Source organism: Bidens hawaiensis, unplaced genomic scaffold, assembly GCF_021521415.1.
Source record: "Bidens hawaiensis isolate Kalapana, Puna unplaced genomic scaffold, B.hawaiensis_p1.1 tig00033031_1, whole genome shotgun sequence".
Lineage (NCBI taxonomy): Eukaryota > Viridiplantae > Streptophyta > Magnoliopsida > Asterales > Asteraceae > Bidens > Bidens hawaiensis.
In genome coordinates this window covers 53,613-70,404 of record NW_027495646.1, presented here as the reverse complement: position 1 = coordinate 70,404, position 16,792 = coordinate 53,613, and the positions used below count along the sequence as shown (strand labels likewise).

Genomic DNA, 16,792 nt, shown 5'->3' with positions numbered 1-16,792 from the left:
TACACTTAGCAAAATAATACTCTTGATTGCCTCAACGAAAGAATATCAACTTTTTTTTCTTTTCTTACGTAGACTTCATCCACAATTCACAAAGAAAAGATAAAATACTTTGATTTCTTTTTTCAATTAATTAAGAGAATAAATAAAAGGAATTGAACCAATTGAAATAACCCTTTGACGAATACTGTTGGTATTATAATAAAACTTGTCTTGCCTTCCGCCGACCAAAAAGAAACCCCGTCAACCAAATAAAAACTACGGCGTAACGGTTTTTTCACGTTCCAGAAACCGAAACAGTTTTCTTGAAACCTACCTTCTGTTTTGTTTTCTTTGCTCGCCGGAGACTAGATGCCAACCCAGCCGGAAAATAGATGAACACCGAATCTTTCTTTTCGGTTGCCGCTCTTGATCTTCGATCGATCTTAGAACCCGTGCTGAGATCTTGCAACCAGATGTGATTGCCTTCCTCGCCGGACTCGCCTACGATCGGAGATGCCTTGCGTCGCCGGAAGTTGTTGATCGATACTTAGGCTCTGATGCCAATTGAAGACAATAAGATTTCAAGTCTAAACCTTTATTGTATTGATTGATAAGGTGTTGTTGTTGTGATTACTTGATTACAAATAACCCTATTTATAACCGTACAATTACTTGTTAGATAAGAATTGGAGGAAAACTAACTCAATAACCCCCTAGGTTTGTAAGTACGACAACTAGGTCCCCACACTTACGCAAGATTACACTAACAGATTAGATGCACCGATAGAAAGCCACAGTTTCTGTTTATAAACATGGTGTCCATGAACAAAGTTAGGGCGTGTTCGTTTTATAGAATTCGTAGAATTGGAATTTTAATCACATGACATGGCGTGTTTAGTTGGGTAGAGAAAGAGTTCGAATTTGTAACTAATTCAAGTGAAATCTCATATTCATTAGAACCTCATGAATCCATTCACTTTCAAAAATAAAGTTTAATAAAGCGTTGGAGTGTTCAATTTGGTGAGTCGTAATAGCCTAATAGGCTTCGGGTGTAAACAGGTTTCGGATGGGCATGAGTTCGGGTCAGATAGGATTTTGGGTCGGAACGATTCGGGACAAGTTTCAGGTGAAGACGTGTTTCAGATCGAATCGAGTTTCAGCCTGGCATGGGTCTCGGGTTGGAACGGGTCTTGGGTCATAACGGGTTTTGAGTGTGCATGGGTTCATGTCGGAAATGGGTTCAGGCAGGAAAGAATTTCAGGTCGGAAGAGGGTTCGGATTGGAAAGCGTTTCAGGTCGTAAGAGGGGGTTTTAAGGTTGGAAGAGGTCCCGTCCTGAAACTCATAAACTAGTACTGACCCAAAACCCGCCCCGAATCAAAACTCGTTCATATCTGTAACCCGTTCCGACTCGAAACCCATTCAAACCCGACCCTTTCCAATCTAAAACGTGTTCCGACCCGAACCAAAGTAACTTTTTTGACCCATTCTGACCTGAACCCACCCGACTCCACTCGTTTGTTAAGTTTTAAGGCGATAGGAGGGGAATTTCAATTCCTTCAACAAATTTATCAATCAAACACATTATAGATTTTCCAAAAAAGCCATTCCATTTCCGATTCAAATTTCTTTTAAAAAATTCTGCAAACCGAATGGACCCTTAGTATCGGTTCCTTGAATCAGAGAGTTTAACCGACAGTGTTGATGATATAATCTAAATTTCTTCAATATCAGGCGCTCGGCCACGCTAACACTATATATGATCACAACTAATATATACTTCAATAACAATATAAAACTGAGTAACTTTATAAACACTTAACATGCATCAAAAAACCACAATCGAGCCCATTCGTAATATTTACTATCCTCCCAACAAACCTTTAATCCCATTGTCACAAACAACAAACTCATCCGAGACACTTAAAGCCGGCAATAACCACTCTGCCAAATAAGAAACTCTATCCCCAAACTTCCGTTCATCATCTAAACGTCTCACAACAATCCGTCGTGTAACAAACGACTGCCATGTTAATGGCATATACTCCCGATAACCGCTCTTTAAACCCCCCGAAACCCGGTTCGAATATGAACTTTTAACTTGATTGGAAATCATTTTTGTAGCTAAAACGATCATCGAATGCAGTCCCACGAGTTTCTTCAACTCTTGAACAACGGTTTCAAACACAGTTTGAACACCAATCTTTTTCCTACTCGGGTTCTGTTGGGGTAAAGACGAGAAGCCACGGTCAATTGACTGAAACGCCCCTATGTTATCGATCATAAGAATATAAACACCATTGCCCGTGAGTTTATAGCTTAACACCTTCAAAGCCGAAAGAAACTCAAAACTATCATAACAACGCGTGTACAAAAACCGTCTCATACACTCGTTAAACACGTCACTCTCATCACACTCAGTTTGAGAATCTTTAACTTTATGCATTGTACCAGCTTCGGTTATTCTCAGTTTCAGAATCTGAGAAAGACGGTGGATGTCAAACCGACAATCTAAGTCAAAGAATAATATAGTATGCTCCAAACCACCATACTGCACGCCATTTCGGTTTTTGGGAAGAATGCAGTTAACTGCCACGTGGAGCAAGATCTCGGTTTTGGCGGATGGAGACGGGCCCGTGATCTCAAGGATGGTATTGACACCAAGGGGTACCCTATGAAGGGGAGGTGGTAGATGTAACAGCGGTCTGTCTTTAAGAACTCTGGTAAGCATTTGTTTTGCGGTTTCATCAGTGTTTATCCATGTTTTAGCCATTGTTACTGCCAATTGGTCAAATTAGAATGAATCAATGCACTGAAGTGAAATGAGCTTAAACACCAGGTTCCACCATTACTGAACTTGGTTTACGGAAAAAACGAATCAAGCTGAAACCGAACAAACAAAACTGAGTTACAAAATAGATTTTTGGTTTGGTTTTGAACCAGAACGGAATTGATAGTTCGGTTTTTGGTTTCACATAATATCAATTCGGTTCAAAATGAATAGCAAATATATAGCCGGATCCAATTACAACTTTAGTCTAATCTTAGTTAAAAATTTTTTTTGAATTAAAAGTTCTTCAGTTTATTCAGTCGAAACCGAATACCTGAATTAGGTTCGGTTATGGTTTTTGTTCAGACAGAAAAGATCTTCGAACCGAATCATTTACTTTTAAATGATGAGGAACGCATTAATGCAAAGCAATTATACAACTAAAACGGAACCCTAATTGTTCAACAGTATAAAGTTTAATCGATTCAAGCCTCAATTTCAAAAATTTCATATCGTGTAGGGTTTACGGATGTGGCATCCATATTGGTTAACGGATTGTATGGATACGAAAGGACATCAAATGAAAAGTGAGCTATAAGAGTGATAGCAACGAACGAACCTGTTGCGACGATTAGTCCGTGAAAGTTACCAAACCCTAAATCATTTCATTGAATCGAGATCAAAATAAAACAGGAGCTGAGATACGGAGTTCATGACTGACGACGGCTCGTCCCAGCAAAATACGGGAGTAAATTTTTGATCACCAAATAATAAAGACAAAAGTCGAGAAACCGTGAGGTAGCCAAGCCCATTATCTTTTGTTTCAGGAAAAACTACCTGGTTACTGGTTAGGGTCGGATTCAAACCTAGACCTTGCAATCTCTATGGGCCAACGTTATGGCGGGTTGGTTGTTGCTTTACGACATGGAAGGTTATAGCACCGGCCAACATTATCGACAATGCGCAACCTCATAATCTATTCTAATTCTAAAAGTTAATAATATTCTATCAAGAGGTAAGACATTCAAAGATTTTATTGAAATAAAAGGATACCAGGTTAGCTAGGAGGGACTAATGTACGAGCTTTCATTTAAGGGTGTGCCAGCCTAACACTTTACGGTTCTTCCATACTTGAAGAATGAAAATAATCAGGTGAGTCGGTCACTTAAATAACTTTTTTTTTTCATTCACTTGACTTTTACTTTATGTTTAAATCTCGAGCAACACTTTACTATTTCATGTTATGTAATGTTATTTTAATCTTTAATACATTCATGGTTTTTATATAAAGACAGGGACCGCAAAACTAGCAAATAATAAAAGACAACGAACAAACAAAACAGTGATATTAGTCATTAGATTGCTATATCATGTTGCATATTTTGTAATTAGGGATGAGCAAATAGTATTAGGTACTCGTCTCGTCGATACCGGTTTTTCTAGTTTTGAAATCGGCGCACTACCATCGTTTGTCAGAATATTTGTCTTCAATACTGCGTTTAGAATTTTTGGACTTTGATACCGGTACAAGTAGCTAGCTCATCCATCTTTATAATACACAGAACGTCATTGTATTGTATGAGCTAAGATACAAAATACATAAAGCTACCAATCTCTGGTTTTCTTCTCCGTCTTAAAATATCAACGTCAACCGATGGCAAGATTTAGGCCTACTATCATCAGTGATTCATCACCTGCATTCCTCAATTTACTCTTATTATTTCCAGAGGTTAGTATAAATTCCTTCTCAATTCATCCAGATTAATTCGATTATATTATATTAGTATTAAGGATCATGTTACAAACACACACATCAAATGCACAAAACTAAGAATACGAGGGCGTGCACTATTTGGTTTTGGGCTAAAGCGCAACGCAAAAACAAAATATTTGGTTTTTAAATGTTTGAAAAGCGTTCGGTTTCAGTTTTTCGCTTTGGGTTCGGTTTTAACATTTGAACTTGAAACTTTTGGGCCGAATTTTTTTTTTAATGAATTTGGGCCTAAATCAAATTGTTAATTACAAGCTACTTGATTCTTGTACACTTGGGCTTAAATATTTGAGTTACATATTTATTAAATTCTTATAACTTATTTAAAATAATAAATAATCTATAACTTCGGTCCGGTTCTGTTTTTTTTTTTGGTTTTTACTAAATGCAAAACCAAAACCGAACCGTAAGTTCGGGTTTTCAAGAAACATCCCCCTTGGTTTTTGTTTCGGCTTCATGCACACCCGTAACTAGTGTGAGGAATTACAAGTAAAAGACTTTGTTTAAATAGTGACTTAACTAGGATTACAAATTTAGAGAACAAGAAACACAAACTGGACCTAAATAAAAGATAATAAGGGCCTGCCCAAATCCTCCATTATCATCGATTTCATCGAGTTCAACAACTATCTTCTTGTCTTTATTAAACCGGGTCCAAACCAGGAATGGCCCACCGCAAACCACAACACTATCTGCATAAAATTAGATATCAAATTTGCAAGTTTATCGACTGATCATGGGTGGCAAAGTACAAGGACGGCTTCAAGCAGGCACTCACTATACGGGTCAACGTCAAGTTCATGTGCTTATTCACAATCACCATATCCTCAACCATAAGTGAACTAACCATATCCTTTTCAAAGTTATCCTGATCAAGCTCCTAAGTTAAGAAAAAGGTTGAGAGAAAATACTTGAGAATAAACGATAATTACAACAATTTAGAGCAGGTAACAAGCATCGTTCTCTATGTGTATATGAATACTTGGTTTGCAAATTTAACCCATTTATAAAGGAAACGGGCTAAACTGGCCCAATGCGCCGAAAGTAGGGGGTGCATGGGCCGGTTTTGAGCTCAATTCCTCATACTAAACCAAAAAACAAATTTTGGTTTTTGGTTTATTAAAACCTTTATGTCTTTTCTTTTGTTTATTTTTTGGGTTTTCACAGCGGTTTTGATTTCGTTTTACCAATTGGGCTTGAAAATTTTTGGAAAAAAAAAATTGCCCAGATTGATGAGTTTAAAGAGAAATAATATAGTTATTGCTAACATATGAAATGTTTTAAAAATTAACTTAATAGAATTTATAATTGTCACATCAAACTTTATTTTTTCAAAGATATATTTTGATGACTATACGTGTTAACATATTACTTTATTGTTAACATGCTCTCGCTTTGTTTAAATCATTTATTTCCAAACTATGTTGTGTTGTCATAACGCCATCTTTATGTTTATTATCATTTCTGTACTGTTAACAGGACCTACATCATTTGCCCCTATTATTGAAATGGCTATTACAATTGTTGAACAAAGTGGTGGCCAATATCATGTCTTGTTGATCATTGCCGACGGGTTGGTAAGTTGACAAACATGATTGGTTTTAGACTAGCAATTATCATGAGTCTCGAACATGAATATCCATCAAGTTTACCTATTTCATGATGGAAGGGGAACAGGGTAAGCGGGTTAAAGTCACCTAAAGTCTAATGCATACAACCTCTTATATTGTTTCATTCAAATGCTTAGATTGCTATTGTAATAATATTGCTTTAGTATTAATATTCGATGTGTCATTTATAAAGAATGGACAAAAAGTGTTTCTGGGTCAACCCAATACAACCTGCACTGTTTCATTTCGTACTAGAAATGACCCATTTGACCTGTTACCCAACCAACCATGGTCAACTATCGTGCACATGTACATATGTTGCTTGTCTGCTAAAATGCACCTTTGCACACAGGTCACAAGAATGGAGAACAGTCGAGGCGATTGTGAAAGCTAGGTGAACTCTCAACTAACTTTCAGTTTTTTAGGTTTTTACATGTTTAAGTTCTTAAACAAGTAATAAAAAAGGTTTTATTTTTATATATTATAGTGAATACCCGTAATAGTATTAGTTGGAGTAGGGGATGGACCCTGGGACACGATGAAGGCGATAATATCCCTGCTCGATCTTTTGACAATTTCCAGGCAAGTTGCATAACATGCTAAACGGGTGGGTCGGGCTGGGTTCACCAACAAATCCTTTTTGCCCATATTTTATATTTAATAAATAAGTAATATGTTAGTTATGATCCCATTTTTTTTTTATAAAAACAATAATCTTAATCTTTCATAAGCCTGCAAACGGACCGAATGTTCGGTGAAGTGTTCGTGAACCACTTGGTGTAAAGTTTGTTTATTTAATATGCGAACGATGTTCATTTGTTTTTGTGAACGCTGTTTTACATTCGTTTATTTAAGATCGTTTACATTCATTTAAGTTTGTTCATTTTTGTTCATTAATGTTTGTAGGCCCATTATAATGTCTAGTTTTATGAAATTAGAATATCACCAGTTACAGTTTATTTTAGTTTATTTATATTTTAGGTACAACATATTGATATTCATGTTTACTTTTAAGTTTAATTATTGTTCGATGAGTTATGTTTGTTCATTTACATTTGTGTATCGTCTGTTTACACTATTAACGAACAAACATAAACGAATACGAACACACTCATTTTTTTAACGATTGAACACAAAAACAAGAAGTTACATTCGTTTGATTGTTCGTGTTCGATCATTTGTTTGGTTAAAGTTAAACGAACAAACACGCACATGCCCTGTTCATGTTCGTTCAGTTCGTTTACAAGCCTAAATTCTTTCAACTTTATTGTTTAGGAGGTTACATGCATTATAAATAAGCAAACGAGTCGAAACTTATAGAGCATTTTGTCATTTTGATTGACGTTTATGAGCCTACATTAACCATTTCGGTTTTGTCGGTTTAGTTTGTAAATTTCACAGAAATTATGTCGAAGAACACATATACGTCTAGAAAGGAAGCAGTGTTTGCTCTTTCAGCATTAATGGAGATGCCTTCACAATACAAGGCAACTTTAGAGCTCAGTATATTAGGGTAATTTTTCACTTAAAAACTGAAATCGAACAATTTTAAAAACTCAAAACCCGAATTTATGGTATTTGGTTTGCATTGAGCCCAAAGTTAAACATCTTCGCCACATAAGAAAAAAGTCAACTTGGTCAAAGTTAAAAACCATAATCATTTTGACTGGGTAACATGCACAGTTAGCCTTTCACTTGAAAGAATTTAGCCTTTAATGATATTAATTTCAGTACTCGTCGCGGGAAAGCTATAGATAGGGTCTGTCTGCCCTCGCCAAACTATGGTTCGGCGTCTTTCGGTGGGCCTAAGCATCCTTCATAGTCAACTAGTTACCAACAAACCGAACACACTTCTATGAAAAGGAAAACCACAGCTAAGACAAGTTTTCATGGTACTTCTACCTCAGATAACAACGTAAGTACTAATCTATCAACTTTATCATGTTTATCATAATTATTATATATTATATATTATTATTGTTGATGAACTTTTTTTCAAACAGTTAAATCATTAGCATTTCCTTTCAAGTTGTTTTGAGTTTAAGTCTAAAAACTAGTTATAAGTAATTCGATAAACACCCCTAAGTCGCACCAACCCTACCCAAACTCCAATTAAATCTACATTTGCACATATATATTATCCAACAACAATCACACTTTAAACTCTGTATAAAACACATTTTAAATCTTTATTTATACATTCTTTACAGCTTTGCCCCATCTGCATAACCAACACAAAAGATTTGGCCTTTGGCTGTGGCCATCAGGTACATTTTCAATTTTCATCATACAACTCAACCTCATTACATATAAACCTTCAAATTCCTCATTACATATAAACCTTCAAATTTCCTCAATTATGTTCAAGGCTTGATGCAAAACTACTATCGAGCCGGGGGTCTCACCGGAAGCAGCCTCTCTATCCCTATGGGGTAGAGGTAAGGCTGCCTACATCTTACCCTCCTCAGACCCTACCATAGCTTTGCTATTGGTGGGATATACTGAGTACGATGATGATGATGATGATGATTATTATTATTATTATTATTATTATTATTATTATTATTATTATTATTATTATTTTCAGACATGTTGTGAATGTGGTATAGATCTTCAACTATGCCCTATTTGTAAAAGTAACATTCAAACCCGGATCAAGCTATATTAAACATGGCACCATTGACTGAATCTCCGGCATTCGGTGGTTCACATTTGGTTCATTCAGGCCCGAAAACGAGCATAAGATTCGGGAAAGTTTTTCATGTGATCTTGTAAAGTAGTTGTACCAAAGCTCTTAACTTTAGGATGTACAATATGCATTTCTTTTAACAAAATAATCGAACAGAATCTATATATTTGCAAGATTTATATCCAGTTTCTCACCTACAAATACCTTATTACAATTCCATTCTTTTTATATCATTCTCTCATGGACCGTAAACGGCCCCTGTGTGGGTTTCTGGAGTGGATTATACTTGCTCTATTATTATCCGGTCGAATTGTTTGTAGAAATATAACCGCGAGTAATCAATGGAATTGGAAACTTCTTCTGAACAACACTGGCGTTGTAGCTATGCACATGGCGGTCACGCACCATAACAAAGTGGTCATATTTGATCAAACAAGTGCAGGCCCGTCGCAATATCGGCTCCGAAGGTGTAGGACCCGTGAGTCCCGCAAGTCAGGGGAGTCATCGTGTTATGCACACTCAGTGGAGTATAACATTTTGAGGAATAAGGTTCGGGCTCTACATCTTGCAACCGACACGTGGTGCTCATCGGGCTCGTTTTTGAGCAATGGAAGCTTGCTCCAAACGGGGGGTAACGGGGCGGGTTCAAGACGCATTCGATATTATAGACCATGTGCTAATGGCCGGTGCGATTGGAAGGAGCTTAAGAGGGAGTTATCGGTTAGACGGTGGTATTCGTCGAGTCTATATCTTCCACAGGAAAACGGGGTTATTGTTGTTGGGGGACAATCCGCTTTTAGTTACGAGTTCGTCCCTAAATCAGGCTTGGGTAAACCATATGACCTTCCGTTTTTGCACCGAACATACGAACGGAACTCAAAAGGGAACAACTTGTACCCGTTTCTACACTTATCAACTGATGGACATTTGTTCATTTTCGCAAATCGGGACTCCATTCTTTTCGATTATAAACGACATAAAGTCGTGAAAAAGTTTCCAAAAATTCCCGGGCGTGGGGGCCGTAGCTACCCGAGCTCGGGTTCCTCCGTTATCCTTCCGTTAGACCACAAAGACAATTTCACTAAAATTGAAGTCATGGTTTGTGGTGGAGCGGCCCGAGGATCTTATCGGGCAGCTCAACGGGGCAGATACCTGCGCGGTTTAAGATCGTGTGGGAGAATGGTCATCACTGGGGGCCACCACCGGTGGCGAATGGAAAGCATGCCCGGGCCCCGGGTTATGGGTGACATGTTATTATTACCAACCGGTAATGTCTTAATCGTTAACGGTGCAAAACGAGGTTGTGCAGGGTGGGATAGTGCAGCATCTCCCGCTTATGAACCGTATCTTTACAGACCGAGCCACAGACGGGGCCAACGGTTTCGGGTTCTAAGGCCCACTAAAATAGCCCGTTTGTACCATTCATCCGCTGTGTTATTACCCGACGGTCGTGTCTTGGTAGCCGGTGGAAACCCGAATAATGAGTATATTTCACACGGTGTGTCTCACCCGACCGAGCTTCGGCTACAAGCGTTAGTCCCGGACTACATGACCAGCCGGTTCGACCACCTTCGGCCCAAAAACTTAACCATCACGTACCCTCGTGATGCAACCGGTGTAGCCAATGGGAACACGTTCGGTGTTAGTTTTCGGCTCGGGTCCGGGTTGATGGGTAACATAAGTGTGGTGGCGTATGCACCGCCATTCGCAACCCACTCGTTATCAATGAATCAGCGGTTAGTGAGATTCGAGTGTTTGAGTACTGAGACGGGTGGTGAGGATACTGTGGTGGCAACGGTGGCGGCTCCCCTGTCGGCAAATGTAGCGCCACCAGGTTATTATATGTTGACAGTGGTTAATGGTGATGTTCCTAGTAGATCAGCGTGGTTTAGAATCATGTAGATTGTAGGTAAAATGTTGCTACTGGTTAAACTAAAACAAACGAGTTTTTATGATCATGTTATATATTAGCATCATAGTTTCCATTTATTTCATTTTTACACAAATCATTAGTAGACTCAAACAAATGGATTATATTCTTGTAAAGAAGTTGCTACCTATTGGCTATTACTAGTAGCAAGTAGCTAGTATCACCACTTTACACCAACAAACTACCCAAATACACACCTATCAACCAATACTACCCATACCCCTATTACACTAGAAATTGAAGCGATATCATTTTTCTCACCTAACGTCACATTCTTCGATCTATTCTTAAATATAATATTTCTTAAAATTTATTTTCAAATCAATTTACAATCGCTTTTCAACAAGCTAACTTATTCTACACGTCATAATTTATGTGGAAACATTCAAACAATCTAAAATGTCTTTTTCTACCTTCTACATACTAACTAAAAAGGGTTAATACAAGAAAACGTAACATCTTTATGAGTTTACATTAAAAAAAATTACTTAGCATCGGTATATATAATTACATCCGTAAACTTGTTTAAAGGAAGATACGTTTGTGAACCCGAATGATGGGTGTGTTGGGATTTCAACGGTGGTTCGGAACGAAAACGGTCAAGTATTTTAAACCCGTTTTAGTTAACTATTTCGTTTAAGTAATTATTAATCAATATTAATAATTTATATATAAACGAACTATAAAACGCAGTGGACGATTAAACGATTTAAACGAACCAAAAAAACCGAAACCCGAACCCGTATCCGATTACAACAATACGAGCACGATTGAAGAGGTAGGTCCCAGCAGAGCCCAGTTGGACCCGCAAGACTCACCTTGAACACGGACGTCTGCGCAGAAACCAACTGGATCCGCAGGACCAACCATGCTCAGAGACGTGACGTCCTTACGCGCAGTACGCAAGCTGTTCCCGCAGGAAATGCCTCCCAATGGTGAAGGACTCCGCCTGTCCCCGCAGCCTCGGATACAAGCCATCAGGGAAGGCCACCCGCGCAGCAAGGCTACACGCACAAGGCACTTAGCTCTCGATCATTCAGTGTCACCTGAAGGAATGAGCAAAGCCGGGAACAATCCCGCACAAGGGCGGGAGGGGGAATACTCCCGCCCAAATAAGCCAGTCCGTACGATACGGGAAGATCTTCTGTACTGTACCTGACGAGGTATGGGAAAAAGATCTGACTAAAGATACGACAGCTTATGGACAACAGTATGGCGAGCAGCATGCTCCTACACTGTATGTCACTATTAGCCGCTGCCTACTCACCAACTCTTGTCATACCACGTGCGTAGCCGGCAGTTGGTGGAAAAGGAATAGTATACAGCAGGCCTGGTCGCTATCAGCCGCTACCTACCCACCAACTACCAGCAGGGCACGTGCGTAGGCTACTGTTGGTGGAACAGGAATACTGTTGCAGCCGGCCACACCTCCTTGGAAACCTACATTCGGCTATAAATACCACAAATGGTATGACCATCATATCTTATCACATTATCATCATATTATACCTGATATCTGCTCTAGCAATCTCTTAATATACATTTATATTTAAAGAGCAATCTAGTCTGATTCTCACGCCGGAGGGTGGTCACAAGGAGGAACCCCCCCCCCCCCTTCTCAGTGACAAGCTCACGGTGTCTGTTTTGCAGGTTATCAGAAGAACCATCTTCTCAGAGTCTAACCCCTCGTGGGAAACATCTATCTAACCCCCAGGTTACCAGTAATCTGTCCGGGGTCCGGTTAGTGTTTCTTCATTGGCGCCATCCGTGCATAAAGCTAGAACTACATTTTTCTCCAGTTTTTTCAAACTTCTACAAAGATGGTTAGAGAAATTCCGGTAACCACAACCCCAGCTACTGGGGGGAATACCGGCAACACAGCTTTTACAAACACTACCCCGGTTACCCAAGCCGGGGCAAGTGAAGTAAATTTTACGAACACTACCCCAGTTACTCAAGCTGGGGCAAGTGCAGTAAATGATCGCCTACTGGGATCCACCGATACCCAGTTTGAGAAACGAAGACTCCCCCGCCAAACTCTCGATGAAGTTAAGGCATGGGCGGAGGCACGACAAAAGGAATTCCAGGCTGAGTTGGACGAACGCGTGCGTTCCGTACAACAGGCCGACGAATTCGAATACTTGGAGGATGACTCGGAGGAATCCGACTCCGACGCGAACCCTCGCCATAGGGCAAAAGGGAAGCGTAAGGAAACGGAATCCCAACCGAAAAGGCATTTTGGACAAGCCTTCAAACCAAAAAGCACAGGTGGAAGTCCACGAGACTTCTCCAAAACGTTCAGACCAAACGTTGCAAATGCGGGAACGTCCAAATTTGCAAGGGACATTGCGGAAGCAATCGCCCCAAAAAGTGACAAACAAATGTCAAGCATAGGCACATATGACGGTATATCTGACCCCGATGATCATTTGAACAGATTCATAGCGGGGGCAACCGTCAGTAGTTGGACGGAACCTACATGGTGTTACATGTTCCAAATGACACTGGTCGGGGCTGCTAGAGCGTGGTTCGATCGTCTACCGGTCAACCACATCTACGATTGGGCTGACTTCCAACAGAAGTTTAGCCAACACTTCAGCCAGCAAAGAAAGTATACCGAGGAGCAATGGACAATCCTCAAGTGCATTCGAGAAAAAGAGGAATCTTTGCTGGACTTCATCACTCGCTTCAACTCGAAGAAGCTAAGTCTGGGTAACATTAGCGAAGATCTTGTTCGCGCTGCTTTCATACAGGGCGCGAACGACCCAGAGCTCATCCGCACCTTAACAGGTAAAGATGGCATGCCATCCACATGGGATGCCATCATGACAGCAGCTAAACGCTTTGCGGAAACGGAGAAGCAACTGGGTAGAGATCTCCCACAGAGCACAAACCTCTACACCCAGAAAACAAGGGAAGACAACGTCCTTACCGCCCGATTAAACAAAAAGCGAAAGCTAGGCATTTGGCAGTCAAGGGTAAACTTTGACACCTCATCCGGCTTACAACATCGGTTGGGCGGAAGGGATAACGTACAGTCAAACAAGAACTCAAGATGGACGCCGCTCACCAAAAGCGTCACTGAGATATTCGCCACCGAGGAGCTCCCATGGCCAAAGCCTCAAATAATCCGACATCGTCACAATGCTGATCGGAGCAAATACTGTGACTTTCACAGAACGAAAGGCCACAACACCGAAGAATGCATAGACGTAAAGGACATGGTCGAAGCATTTGTCAGAGATGGGACGCTCGCGCACCTCGTGGCGCAATGAACGCTGAGCAGGCTGATGCGTGTAGAACCCCAGCTGGGGAAAACACGAATAAAATTCTAGCTTCAATGTGGAGACTACATGCTGCGTAAAGAACGAGATCCCGAACCAGGTGCGTATCGGCTCGATGGCACTCCCATCCCAACAACATGGAAGGGAGCTCATTTACACAGTTTGCATGTAAATCAATTCCAAATTTGTAAAGAAAAGGCCAAGAGCCACTTCTAATGGAAATGATTCTCCTTAAAACATCGATGCTGATAATTTTACATTTATACTTTATGAACTATCAACACGGATATGCCGGTTTTCACCGCATAATTACGTGAAAAGTCGTTGCATGGGGAAGGCGGCATAACCCGCATAAACCCAAAAAACGACAAACCTTCACGCAGGTCAGTTGAAGGGGAAAAGTTCAGTTATCCCACCAAATGAAAGTGCCGGTCTATCCGCATGAATCATGAGAGGAAACTGAACACTAACCTATCAACAACCAAGCGTCGAACGGATAACTTATTCAACACGGATATGCCGGTTTTCACCGCATAATTACGTGAAAAGTCGTTGCATGGGGAAGGCGGCATAACCCGCATAAACCCAAAAAACGACAAACCTTCACGCAGGTCAGTTGAAGGGGAAAAGTTCAGTTATCCCACCAAATGAAAGTGCCGGTCTATCCGCATGAATCATGAGAGGAAACTGAACACTAACCTATCAACAACCAAGCGTCGAACGGTTAACTTATTCAACACGGATATGCCGGTTTTCACCGCATAATTACGTGAAAAGTCGTTGCATGGGGAAGGCGGCATAACCCGCATAAACCCAAAAAACGACAAACCTTCACGCAGGTCAGTTGAAGGGGAAAAGTTCAGTTATCCCACCAAATGAAAGTGCCGATCTATCCGCATGAACCATGAGAGGAAACTGAACACTAACCTATCAACCAAGCGTCGAACGGATAACTTATTCAACACTAATATGCCGGTTTTCACCGTATAATTACGTGAAAAGTCGTTGCATGGGGAAGGCGGCAAAACCCGCATAAACCCAAAAAACGACAAACCTTCACGCAGGTCAGTTGAAGGGGAAAAGTTCAGTTATCCCATTAAATGAAAGCGCCGGTCTATCCGCATGAATCATGAAAAAGGGAACTGAACACTAACCTATTGACAACCGCGCGTCGAACGGTTCAAAAGAAAATTTCTAACAAAAGGATGAGGAAAACCTACACGCAGGTCAGATATAGGTAAAGTTTAGCCATCCTACTAAGTGCAAGTGACGGTCCTACCCGCACAATCACGAAAGAGGAAGCGAAACTTCACACCTATTATCTGCCACGTTCAAAGGTTAACTTATCCTAAAGGATGAGAAAAACCTACACGCAGGTCAGATATAGGTAAAGTTTAGCCATCCTACTAAGTGCAAGTGACGGTCCTACCCGCACAATCACTAAAGAGGAAGCAAAACTTCACACCAATTATCTGCCACGTTCAAAGGTTAACTTATCCTAAACACTTAGAAATTTCATAAAAAGATGAGGAAAACCTACACGCAAGTTAGACGCAGGTAAAGTTTAGCCATCCTACTAAGTGCAAGTGACGATCCTATCCGCACAATCACGAAAGAGGAAGCAAAACTTCACACCTATTATCTACCACGTTCAAAGGTTAACTTATTCTAAACACTTGGAAAATTGCTAAACTAAACTAAAGTATGCAAGTCATATAACGTTTATAAAGCAAGGAATCCAATAAAAGAAACGGTCTTACACGCACAAAAGATTTATATTTCATAAATATTCATTACAAGAATGGCCGGGTAACTACCCGCCTACAAGAAAATAAATCTATACAAGCTAAATCTATCCTAGCAGTGGGAAGGGATCTTCAGGATCAGGCTTCAGGGCCACTTCCACTTGGACCAGCCCCATCAGTAGAGCGTGGCAGTTCAAGGAAAGCTTTGAGGATAGCTAGCCCATCATCAGCAGCAGCAACTTCATTCACCTTCTCCACGACCGGATGCGGGAAGGCGGCGTATTGATTTACTGCTTGGTCGTATACAGCTTCGGTATCTACATCGAATAAAGGGAAGTTGGAAGGCGGGATGCCTTTCTCAACGAACCCTAGACCAAGCAGGAAGCCGACCTTCTCCCCATCCTCGTGAGAAGCGTTGAGGGCTGCGCTCATAGCATCGTCGTAAGATGTCTCTGAGAAGACCCGATGCACAACCTACAAAAGAAAATATACAAGTGTCAAACCTTTTCTATTTATAAAGAAAAGCGTGAAGACATGAAAACATACCTGAGACAACGCTTCTCGAAGAAGCCATTCCTTGGAAACCAGAGCTTCTTGGAGGGCAGCTTGAGCTTCGTTACGGGCGCGTTCGGCTTCACTCTTGTTGAGGTTGGCAAGCAACACCTCTTTAGCCGCAGCCTCTTCGACGCCCTTTAGCTTACGCTCGGTATGGTCAAGCACCCCCCTCTGGTCCAGGATTTCTTGAAGCTTCTTAGCGTCCTCCATCGCCAAGGCATCATGAGCCTGCTGGAGAGCCTCTAATTTGGCTTTAAGCTCTTCATTCTCCATGCGTAGAGGCTCAGCAACAGCTTCAGCCTTGGTGGCCCTCTCGGTTGCGTTCCTCGCAGTTTCCTTAGCCAGCCGAAGCTGTTCATTAACAGCTTGGGCAGCCTTGGAACGGGCCTCGAGTCGAGCCTAAACTTCAACCTCAAGGGCCTTGAAGGCCTTCTCCTTCTCCGCAGCCGCTGCGGAAAGT

General features: G+C 40.8%; 2 pseudogenes across 3 annotated transcripts; one reads left to right on the top strand and one right to left on the bottom strand.

Moving 5' to 3' along the window:
* Positions 1-1,788: 1,788 nt before the first annotated feature.
* Positions 1,789-3,383, bottom strand: LOC143584345 (DNA repair protein XRCC2 homolog pseudogene; annotated as a pseudogene). The gene is made up of 2 exons (XR_013144346.1): positions 3,368-3,383; positions 1,789-2,756 (listed from the first exon to the last, which is right to left on the bottom strand). The product of XR_013144346.1 is annotated as a DNA repair protein XRCC2 homolog pseudogene (transcript).
* Positions 3,384-5,255: 1,872 nt separating this feature from the next.
* On the top strand, positions 5,256-10,829 carry LOC143584339 (aldehyde oxidase GLOX pseudogene; annotated as a pseudogene). 2 transcript variants are annotated; one of them, XR_013144344.1, is made up of 7 exons: positions 5,256-5,466; positions 5,999-6,096; positions 6,482-6,711; positions 7,515-7,642; positions 7,861-8,044; positions 8,340-8,396; positions 8,717-10,829. The product of XR_013144344.1 is annotated as an aldehyde oxidase GLOX pseudogene, transcript variant X1 (transcript). The 2 variants fall into 2 exon arrangements; XR_013144345.1 differs by lacking the exon at positions 5,256-5,466 and having other exon boundaries at positions 5,934-6,711; positions 7,531-7,642.
* The last annotated feature ends 5,963 nt before the right edge of the window (positions 10,830-16,792 follow it).